The sequence below is a fragment of the Diceros bicornis genome, chromosome 36 (assembly GCF_020826845.1).
Source record: "Diceros bicornis minor isolate mBicDic1 chromosome 36, mDicBic1.mat.cur, whole genome shotgun sequence".
Classification (NCBI taxonomy): Eukaryota; Metazoa; Chordata; class Mammalia; order Perissodactyla; family Rhinocerotidae; genus Diceros; species Diceros bicornis.
Genome location: NC_080775.1, coordinates 3,143,227 through 3,155,501, shown reverse-complemented (window position 1 = coordinate 3,155,501; position 12,275 = coordinate 3,143,227).

Genomic DNA, 12,275 nt, shown 5'->3' with positions numbered 1-12,275 from the left:
GCTCAGAGACATGAAGCAAACCTGGCCATGGTCATGATGGGGTTCAGCACACTCCACCACGAAATATGGCGCCTTGAATCGTGAATATTTCAAGGTGGAGGAATTTGAGGAATGGTGGGTGCAGGAAGGTCTCTCCGACCTTCCCCTGAAGCTATCATCAGACCCTCCTGTAAGAGGTGCTCTCCCTCTCCCCTGAGGACAGGAGCATCCTTATCTCTGAAGACGGGGATTCTAAAAGGAACCCCAAAGAACAGGCCTGGCTAAATTTCCCCCTGAAGTTCACCCCTCTTAGTTCACACCTTTTGTCCTATCACATCTTTCCACAACTGTCCACTCTTCATCAAATCCAGCACAAAAACACTTGGTTTAACCATTTCTTCAGCTCTCCATTTCCTAGTGAAGGCTCTCCTGACACGTAAAACTTATACTAAACACATTTTATGCTTTTCTCTTGTTCATCTGTCTTCTGTGACAGAGCCCCAGCTAAGGCTCGCCTGGCATAAGGTTCTACCTCAGTCTCTCTCCACTAGGCCATGTTCTGGAATGCAGGAAATGTCTCTCATTCATCTTTGGAGTTCCCACAAAACCTAGCCCAGAGCCTCGTCCTGTTGGGAAGACACTAGCGACACTCTTTACCTATTCCACGGTTTTTTCTAAGCCATACATCTGAAATTCTGGAGCTCACGGGAGCCTTGTGATGGGATAACATTTTGATAAAGTAACAATTTCTCCTCTGTTTTCTGTGCCAGGCCCTGCCCCCTGTTCACAGGGCCCTGAGTTTTTGTCTTAACCCCTCAGGAAATGGACGACACAGGAACAGCTCAGAGAGAAACAATGGAGGCAAATTCCGAGCTCTTGAGTTTCAAAAGCAGAGGTATAGGCATAAAACAATAGGTTCCGAAGGATATTTTTATCTTTGAGAGTTTGCGTTTCTCTCCACCTGCTTCCAGACTGGATGTGTTTTCCTCAATGGAAGGAAATGGAAAAAGAGAATCAGAAAGAAAAAAGAAAACGCTTAAATGCTAATAGATTTTGAGACGAGAACTTGGCCCTGTTCCCCTCTCAGCGACTCCCCAGAAGGCAAGCACAAGATGCTCAGACAGGTACGGAGAGCCAAGATTCCCTGACTCGGGACACGTCCCACGGAGACACAGAGATCCCTCGCTGATGACCTGCTCGACGTGTTGGAGAAATGTCCAAGCGTCTCAGGGCGGTTCTGGTCAGGCCACGCTTAGCCTCCGAAGTGTCTGCAAGCCCCCGGGTGGAGAGGGAACAGCAGATTCATTGCCTCCACACCCCAGGACAGAGGTCGGAGTGGGGACAAGTTGAGACAGATGGACATGAACAAAGGACACAGTGGCTTCAGCTCATGGGCCTGACCAGGGAAGACCCATGGGACAAGATCTTCCAGCAGAGGCCAGGTGACAAGTGACAACGGAGCCCTGATCCCGGCACTTCCCGGAGCCGCGGCACCCCCGGGACATGAGCACAGTTCTGGGAAAGGACGGGGGCCCAGGGGCACCTGAGAATTGGCTGGAATTGTCTCTCCCACGAAGCAGATGGGGCTCAGAACATAGAGTGGGTTTAGATAAGAACAACGCAGCTGTCTTCTATCTGAATCCCAGAGAAATATGGCTTTCAAGGTAGGGCAGTCTCAGCCCTGGTTCTTTTCTGGTTGGAGTCTCACATCTGGCAGGGAGAACCCCCATGGAAAGTGGTTGTTGGTGAAGGATTGAAGTCTCTGTGCGTCTCTCACGAGAAGGCCGCTCGTGGTGGCAACTGTCACAGCAGTGAGCCTTCTTTCGGTTCATAAAATAATGCACTTTGGATCTTTAGCACATCAAATCAATCAGACTAACCAAAACAAAAGCAAGATCTGGGTACTGATAATCCTGGTTTACTGCATGGGAGTTCCAGTGATGACTTGGAATAAGTCACAGTAAACATAATCCTAGTGGTCCCTTTTATCACTTCTTTTTAATCCAGATGGACACATCCCCCTCCCTCCAGCTACTGAGAATTTCTCTGCTCATTTTTACAGCAAATCCTCTTGAGTGGCTTGTCCACGTCCTGGGTCTCCATCTCCTCTCGTTTTCCAGTTTTCTCCTTCCAGGCCAGCCTTCCTGCTCACCTCTGTACTGAAACACCTGTGTCAGGTGCCCCCTGGGGCCCCCCTGTTTAGCAACCTTAGACACAGTCAGTTCTTCCTGAAACACTGTTCCCTCGGCTTCCATGACACACACTCTCCGGGGCGTCCTCCTCCCTGGCCACCCCATCACTGTCTTCTTTGCTGGATATTCCCATTCTTCTTGACTTCTGAACGATGGAAATTCCCAGGACCAAGTCCTTCACCCTCTCCCCTGTCTGCAATCGCTCCCGTCCCTTAGCTGTAAATACCATCTCTCTGTGAGTGGCTCCCATGTTTTTATCTCCAACTCCAACCTCTTCCAGGAGCCCTCAGCCTACTCGGCATCTCCATGGATGTCCAACTCTCACCTTACACTGAAACCTCCTGTTCTGCCCCTGTCTGCTACCTCTGAGAAAGTGACAGCACCCCTCATCTTCAGTCCTAGGAATCAGCCTTCACGGCCCTTCTCACTCCCACCCACAGCCAAGCCTTCAGTAAGTCCTGCAGCTCACCTGCAGGCACGCCTGGCCCCCAGCTCACACCCCTGTCTTAGTCAACTCGGGCACCGTAACAACATAGCACACACTGGGCGGCTGAAATGACAGAGAATCCCTTCTCACGGCTCTGGAGGCTGGAAGTCTGAGACGAAGGCCTCATCAGGGTTGGTTCTTTTCCTGGGTTGCAGACGGCCACGTTCTCACTGTGTCTTTTCATAGGGGAGAGCAAGGAAGTTATCTGGTGACTCTTCTTTTAGGGGCACCAATCCCATCGGGTTAGGACCCCACCCTATGACCTCATTTAAATTAATTACATCCTGAAGACTCAATCTCCAAATATAAGTCACATTGGTGGTTGGGGTTTCAACATATGAATTTGAGGGGATACAACTCAGTCTGTAGCACTCTCTTTCCCCTGGACCACCACACTAACCCCAGGAGGTTTTGAGGTTCCACGTTTGCCCTACCCCCCCATGTATAGTCTGGCCATCACTAGTGTGACACCCCATGGTGTCAGCTGGGGGCCAGCAGCACCCCACAGCACATTTAGAGGGCTTCACAGAAGAGAGTTTAAAGAAGAGATGGTATACAGACATGTAGGCAGGGTTCAAGGGACCCACGAGAAATCTTGAGGCCTCAGGGGCTGGCTCCAGAAGGAAGCCGTGAAAGGGGGGCTGCCTAGCAAGAAATGGGACCCCAGAAATCAGCTACTGCCAAAACCACACCAAGACACAGGGGAGGAGAAGAATAAGTGCTTCCCTCTCCCAGCTCCCGTCCCCAGTCTCGGGACAATTCTTCCTCCTGGCCACGCCCAGCTGGAGGGCAGAGGGCAGGGGTCCAGGGGCCGGCCCTTGACATGGAGCAAAACAGACGGGCGCAGATGGGGCTCAGAGATAGAACGGAGAATAATCCGCCACCCTATCGAATCCCTCTGGTGTCCGTCCCTCACTCTTGGAGTAGGGACAACATACCTTGTGTGGTCTTCCACGTCTGCTGCCTCTATCTCCGCTCCAGCCCCAGGGCCCCTCGGAGCTGTGCTCTTCATCTTCCCTCCACAGGTCTCCCTCCCTGTCCATGAGGCTCACTTCCTCCCTGAGCAGGGCCTCTGCCCTGTTCCTGACCCGCCCTCTGCAATCTCAGCCCCCGAGTCGCACCAGCGGGCTCCCGCACAAGGCAGGGACAGAGTCTGTTGTAGTCCTTTCCATAGCCTCTGCTCTCGGCTTGGAAAAAAAGAGGTCTACTGGCCATTTTGCTCATTTCTCTTTTCTCCCCAAGCACTTGCATTTTGTCGGTTTCCATAAAATCTTAAATATTACAGTTTTAGGAAACGTTTAATCCTGCACTTTTCACCTTGCTCCAGACCTGTATTTGCACCTACACATCTCCAGTTGGATGTCCCAGGTAGCTCAAGGTCATCATGCCCGAAACTGAATTCATTCACTGCCTCTTCCTGAAACAGTTTCCTCCTCCTGTGTTCCACAAAGCAGAGCTGTGTGGTGAATTTGCAGATAACTAAGCACATTCAGTCTCACCTCGAATAGTCCCCACCATGTGTAGAAGGTGCGGGTAAGGTTTACATCTCCCTAACAACCCAGACCCTGCACCCCTCCCACTAGAATGTCAGCCCTATGGATGCAGAGACCCTCCTGGTCTTGTCTCCTGCTGTGCCTGGGAGATAGTGGATGTCCAATAAACACCTCTTGAGTGAATGCATCAGGCGGGGTGAGGCCGGGACTTCATCAGTGGACCCTCACTCAGACTCCTTCCAGGCATGAAGCTCTGTATGGAAACCAGCATGTAGGTCAGCCCTCATCAGAAGACAGGCAGCTGCCCTCTCCCCCTAAACCTTAAGCTAAATCCCATAAGTCTCACAACAGATATTTTTAAACTTAGAGAAAGAACGACATTTTTGCTTTCTGGAAACATTGCCCTACTTTGAAAAACCCCCATACTCTAAATCTCAAGATTCAGGAGCATCTCGGGATGAAGATGAATCAATGTCACCATCATGGTCACTGCAGTTTGAGGGCAGTTGGATCACTGCTGTGGAAATTCCAAATGTGCCACACAGGGGATTTGACTGGGTGATTTTTTTGTACCTTCTTGGCAACAAGGCACATCTCTGGGATTTGCTTTTAAGTAGTAATCCCAATGGACAGATGGAGGGAAGAATAGGTTGGGCCTGGATGACACAAGATAACCCATGACTTGATAGTTCAGAGATCTGTAAGTGCATGGGGGCTTATAATTCTGTCTACTTCTGCATATGTCTTAAATTTTCCATACAAAAAGTTTTTCTTTTTTTTTTTCTTTTTTTTCTTTTTTTTTTATAATTTTATTTATTTATTTATTTATTTCCCCCAAAGAGAGTTGTATGTCATAGATGCACATCCTTCCAGTTGCTGTACGTGGGACGCGGCCTCAGCATGGCCAGAGAAGCGGTGCGTCGGTGCGCGCCCGGGATCCAAACCCGGCCGCCAGCAGCGGAGCACACGCACTTAACCGCTAAGCCATGTCGCCGGCCCCAAAAAGTTTTCTTAATTCACATCTGTCTCTGGAGTAGTGCCAACAACTCCCACCTCTACGGTAGCAACACAGCCCATCTGTCCCCATCAAGACTTGTCAGATCAAATTTCCAAATTGCTGTGTTCCGTCTAAATTCCAGAAATAGTCAGGGCCCTGCAACTTTCAGGCATTGTACCTGAGATAATTAGAAAAAGAAGTCTGTGTTCATGTGTCCAAGATCATTAAAGAATTTAGGAAGCAAGCCAAAGTGGAAAAAACACACTTTCCTTTTACTAAAATTCACTGTAAGTAGTTTATCCCAAATCCATGTTGTTTGTATATATGAACTTTCAGAAACTCATGACATTTATATCCAGCAAAAGAACATCTCCTCTTAGCCCAGTGAAGAGAAGAAGAGAGGAGTCAGTATGGTTGGGAGAGAGTAGAATGTAAGCAGATTTCCATGGCAGGATGACTTCTGAGCTGCTCGTCAGCCTGCCGTCAGGTTATCATAGAAGTGCTCATAGTTATGAGAGCAGAGCCCATTCAGTCTCTTGGGAAAGGCTGGCCAGAACTGACCGACTCACAGTTCCTTCCAGAACCCTCTTGCCTATTGCCTCTTTTGAATCTGTTGAGTAGGTCCCTGCACCTACACAGAAATTAGGAACACAGAATCAGTGCCACTGCCTTTGCCAAAATAAAAGTTAAATGGCGAGGCAGAAGGTGGCTCTGGGGCACAGGGCTTGATGTGTTACGTGAGGGCATCTCCAGATGAAAGAGAGACGGGACAACACATTCTGAGCAAGGACCACGCTGCTTCTAGCTTTCTCTGTCTTTGTTCTGGCCCTGGGTTCAGGTTTCGTCCAGTTATTATTCACTTAGTCTTTGTCTTTTGCAAGCAGAGTTTAAACAGCTAATAAACATACATGGACTTCCAAAAGAAGGCAATGAAGGATGAAATCAGAGCAGGTGGGCCACAGGGAAGAGAAGGAGCAGCAGTAACGGGAGCAGCACACAAAACGCACAGAAAGATCCCGAACGTGCATTTCTCAGAGCAGAGCCGCAGGTTGGGCTCAGAGCCATCTGCAGACGCTGCAAAGAGGAAAACACATCAGTGACCGGCCGTGAAATGCACATAAGGTAAATCTCAACTCGCTTCTTGGGAGACACATTGCTAATCCTGGAACGAGATCACAGAGAAATTCCTCTTGGGAGTCTGTTGTTAGAGAGAGTAAGAGGCCATCTTATCTTCCAAGGAATGTGCGTTGCAGTGGGAGGAGAGAACACGAGAAAGGCAGAATTAACTACATAATGTGCAAAATGCAAGGCAATTGTAAGTGATCATAACTGTGTTTTTGGGAGTGCTGCTAGAAAACAGTAGCACATGTAGCTAAACACTGAATCTACCTGCCTTAGCAAATCTATGTGCTGATCTTTAGCCTCTTTCTGGAATGTGCACATTTTGATACGTACCTGAGCAACTGGCCTTCTCTGCTCCTGGATGTTGTTTTGTGAAATGGGCTGAGGCCACAGGGCCTAGTACCAACCTGTCACCAACATCATCACCATCACCAACACTATCACTATTACCATCAGAAACACCTTCACCTTCACCATCACCAACACCATCACCAACACTAATATCAACATCATCACCAACACCATCACCATCACCAACACCTTCACCATCACCAATACCATCATCAACACCATCACTAATATCATCAACATCGTCGCCACCACCAACACCATCACCAACATCATTACCATCACTAATATCAACATCACCAACATCGTCACCATCACCAACACCTTCACCATCATCAACACCATCACCATCATCAACACCATCACTAATATCATCAACATCATCACCATCACCAACACCATCACCAATATTATCACCATCACTAATATCATTAACACCATCACTATCACCATTACTAACACTCATCACTAATATCATCAACACCAACACCATCACCAACACCATCAATTTTACATCACTGACTTCATGATTTATATTGCCACCAACACCATCACCATCACTAACACCAGTGTCGCCGGCATTTGGGCAGGGCTAAACATCTCAATAATCAAACATGCGAGGGAGTCAGGAGTGAGCTTGTGATGCTGTGACATGAAATTGCATAATACGGTATATGAAGATAACAATAGGACAACATTAGTAACAGTATCTTACTGAAAACTACAGTTTTTAATGTAAAGTTTTAACTTTTTCTCCAAGAGCTCTTGAACCAAGCAGTGAAATGAAAATAAAGATGCTGCCTCAGGGGAAGAGAAAAAGACCAAGAAAGGCCAATAGGAGTGACACTAACAGGCGACAAGATCCAGCCTCGTGCAATTGGAGTGTGGTGTCTTAGCCAGCCCACTCACCTTGTTATTGACCAGAACCAAGTCTGCACAGATCTTGCTTTTATGAAGATGGGTAGAGAGAGAACAAATGACATAAGACCTAAAAAGAAAAGTGTGTGAGTGTGTGAGTATGTTTGTGAGAGTGTGTGTGTGGTGTATGTGTGTGTGTGTGAGAGAGTATGTGTGTGGTGTGAGTGTGTGAGTGTTGTGGTATGTGTTTGTGTGGTGTGTGTGAGTGTGTGTGGTGTGTGTGAGTGTGTGGGTGTGTGAGTGGTGTGAGTGTGTGGACCTGAGTGTGTGTGGTGTGTGTGTGGTCTAAGTGTGTGAGTGTGTGTGTGGTGTGAGTGTGTGTGTGGTGTGTGTGTATGTGTGGTGTGTGAGTGTGTGTGGTGTGTGTGTGTGTGATGTGTATGTGTGTGTGGTGTGTGTATGTGAGTGTGGTATGTGTGTATGTGAGTGTGGTGTGTGTGTATGTGAGTGTTTGTGTGTGTGGTGTGTGTATGTGTGAGTGAGTGTGTGTGTGAGTGTCCGGTGTGTGTGTGTATGTGAGTGTGTGTGGTGTGAGTGTGTGTGGTGTGTGTGTGGTGTGTGTGAGTGTGGTGTGAGTGCATGTGTGTGAGTGTGTGTGTGGTGGGGTGGGCTGAGGAGGGAGAAGCACCTGTGAGAGGAGAAGAAGGCCTCACCTCTGAGAGTTACTCCCAGCGGGTCACAGACCCCCCTCCAGGACGCCCTTCAGCGTTTCTTCTCAACAGTCCACACCCAGATCTGACGCCCAGGAGGGAGGAGCACAGAGTCATGAGGGAAAAGGGGTGATGAGAAAGCAGTGGAAAATACGAGTAAAAACCTAGATAAGAATGGATTGGAAGAACCTCTTACAGCAGCAAATCTGAATTTGAAAATTGACCACCACATAACTGGACCGAGAATTGAATTTAGGCCAAAACAAACAGAATAAAAACAGAAGAGTTAAAATCTTCTTGTAGCTGTAAATAACATAATTGCTGCTGCTGAATAATTAAGCCAGCCAGTGGCCAACAAGCTTGAGAATGCAGAGGGAAAGGAAGAAGACATGACGCGCGGGTAAAATGGTCCAGCTGTAAAATGACAGGGGGCAGAAGATCAACATACCAATAAATGTCTGTCAAGAGGAGAGTCCAGAGTGATTAGAAAAAAAGTAAAAGTCAAGGAAAAAACTAAAAGAAAACAGTTCAGGGTATGCAAGTTTACAGCGCTTACAAAATCCCAAGCAATATCATCTGGCAACATTTTTAAGCAAACAAGCGATAAAACTTAAAGGGAAAAAATTCTGCCAACGCTCAGGTGGATGGCGTAGGGTGGAGGGGAGAACCAAAAGAATGGGAGCAGACTATCAATGTAGTTCATGTAAAGACGCACAGGAAAACACTGGTGCGATACTCAATTCTACGTAATGAAGGAGAAACGAGGCAAAGTTTTTGATCCGAGAATTTTATACTGGTCTGTGAAGATAGCAGAGCGATGATCTCACATATTCGAGTCATCTGAAAATATGCCAGCCAGATACCCTCTCTGAAAGAGTGTGCTTAGGACACGCATGCACTGAACAATTGGCGGAGGGAAGGAACTGGAAACAGCAGTGGGCAGAGGCCGTCTACAAGGATCCAGCAACCCGCGCTCCATTGAGCGCAGGGACAACCGTTCAACCAGAGTAGAGATCAATCTTATTCTGTTTTGATAAGCTCCTTTCCATCCTTTTTCTATTAGAAAGTTCAGCTTGAACAGCAAGAGCCTTAACCACACAATGAAGCAGAGAGCATTTTTCAATCTTGTCTCCAAAGAGGAAGGTTTATTTAAGTTGTTAGCGATGTGTGACTGTGTTTAAAGGAAAAATGTCAAAAGCAATTACAGTAGCACCAGAACTGACCTATTTTCAAGCTGATCCGATTTAAACGTGATCTATTTTTTCCAAAACTCTGGGTATCTTAGCAAGAAATTTAAAAATAATAAACAGTTCTGAAGCTACATGGAAAAGCCGAAAGAGAAACCATAACGTTGGCCCAAATTTCTAGACTGGGGGTTTACCTCAGCGATGACAACATCTGTGGGTTGAGAACAAGGGCAAAAATAAATCTGAGGAATCGCATGATTGCCAAAAGCTTGCAGAGAAAGTTATTAAGGGGAAGTTTGCTCTCCAAATAGAAGACGCCTGGGGATCTCGACAGTTTCAGATCATTTAGTGATAACCCCACTCTGAGGGACTGGAAGGTCAAGAATGGGTCCTCTTGGTGATGATGGCGGAATCCGATTTCAGGGGAGGACAACTTGCCAGGGGCGTGCTGGGGGAAGGAGGCATTCCCTCAGCTCAGAGGATGCTCAGGGCCTTGAGGGTGGTGCAGAAGGAGGGGAGACCCTAGCAGTCCTGGTCCTCCCACTATGGGTCTACACCCCAGCCCCTTAGAGTCGGGGGAGGGAGGCTAACACCACAAGCCCCAGCAGTGGAGCCATAGTCGGGGGACCCCGAGGATCAAACTCTGCCTCTGGGCCCATCAGAGGGGGAACCTCCCATTCTCTCTGATACACTCAGTTAGCTTTTCTGAATATCTACAGGGGCCACACACTGTGCTAGGTGGTAAAGCCACAGAGAGTTACTCCCTTGAGATTCACCTCATTCCTGTCTTCATCAACTCACTCCTGCGGACGGGGGAGTCCACCATCTAAAAAAACACGGCCATGAAAACGTCCCCAAGAGTCCCGGGAGCAGTGTTCCAGGGCCGGCTGCAGCGGCAGACGTCCACATGTGATTCCATTCCCCCGCCCTCCAGCCCCGCAGCGGGGCACAGACCAGCATGCCCGGCGCCATATAAACTCCAAGTGGCAGCTCCGTGAATGTGTCCATTAACCTGCACCCCGCTGTGCTCTCCAAATACCCAGGCCGCTGGGAAAGTCTTCTCAGGCATTTCCATTACTCCCCAGGGGCCTGTGGTCCACATGCCAAAAACCCCTGAGAACACAGACATGCTTCTTCCGTTTCCTCGACTCCGAGAGAGGCTGTCTTAGCTCGGGCTGCTATAACAGAACACCACAGACTGGGCGGTTTATGAACAACAGACGTTTATTTCTCATACTTCTGGAGGCTGGAAGTTCAAGATCAAGGTGCCAGCAGATTCAGTGTCTGGTGAGGACCCACTTCTTGGCTCATGGATGGTATTTTCTCCTGTGTCCTCACATGGTGGAGGAGGCGAGGGAGCTCTCTGGGGTCTCTTTTATAAGGACACTAATCCATTCATGAGCACTCCATGCTCATCATCTTATCTAAACCTAATCACCTCCCAAAGGCCCCACCTCCTAACACCATCACCTTGGGGGTTAGACTTCAACATATGAGTTGGTGGGACGTGAACCCAGTCCACAGCAGATACACATTTAGGCTTCAATGTCCCAACTTGATGTGTCTTTACAGATGCTTCAACAAAACAAGCGATTAGGCGCTATTTCTGTGATACAACTACTGATAAAATTCCAACCCAACTGAATCAATCCAGCCATGACCCCCTTGAAGTATACCAAAACAGCACACACGAGCTAGGACATCACCCTACCTCGACTGGGAGAATTTGGGGGCTCCTGAGAGGTGACTTTGAGATCCAATGCACTTGTGAGATTGTGACCAACTTCCACATCTGCCGTTGACCTAATGGAAAGGGAGGCCCCAGAGGAGACCAACTGTGGTATCTGGCAAACATTCTGTCCATCAATCCACATTGACACTCTTGAGCTCAGCCATCTCCACGTGACTTGCTACTTAAATGGGAGTGGAAGCGATGGGTGCCACCTACGGGCAGAAGTATTAGGAGCCACTTGAGGTTCACCCCATTCTTTCTCTGCTCCTGCAACCACGGGAACATGGGTTCAGAGAGGTCAATAGATGGGTGACCACATAGGACAGTGCCCCCATGCCAACCCCAAGGGGACACACAGCTCACAGGAGAAATAGACCACGCTTGTTGCTGCTCCCACAAAAAGCCAAGCCCACGCCGTCGGACACACCAGTTCTTTGGCGGGTGCTCCATGCTAATAACACATAAAGCCTTGAGCTTCACTCCCAGTAACATCAATGCAGCCATCCATGTGTATCGTTTACAGGTTTAGTACAAGTTTGATATCCGCAGTAAAACAATCTGTTGAAAAGGGGAAGGTGGATTATTTGCACAAAGAGAAAACCATCTAATAAAATTAATCTGGCTCATCACTAAACATGGTATCTTTTAATTCTCCAAGTTAAGTCGACACCTGAGTTGCACAAGCAGGATGTTCTTCAGGTCAGTGCCATCCTTATGTGCCCATCTTATGTAAAGTGTCTGCTAGAGTACGATTTTTCCTTCCTTTTGCCCTTTCTCTTTGGAGAGAGTCGTGTAGGGTACGCGGAACCCATGGGCAGCCATCTCCTTTCCACCTCACCCTGTTTCCCTCTGGTCAGAGTCATCTCAGGGTCAACAACTCACACAGGGGGCACTTGGCTGCAGGCATGGCTGGGCCCGGCCCCATCCTCTCACAGACGGGAGAGCCGGGGCCTAGAAGTCTCTGCTTCCTTTCAGCCTGTCCCTAGCCTTATTGCTGTGCCTTCCTTTCAGCCGTTCTGTCTCACATGCCCTGAGCCTCTTTTCTCCCACTTCTTCATCTCCAGCCTTTGTAGGAGGGCTCCTCCGGCTGAGGGCAAGCAGCGAGGCCACTGGGGAGCTGGAGTGAGCACTTGGCTGGTCTCCTCTCTTACTCCTGTATTATTAGCTTGG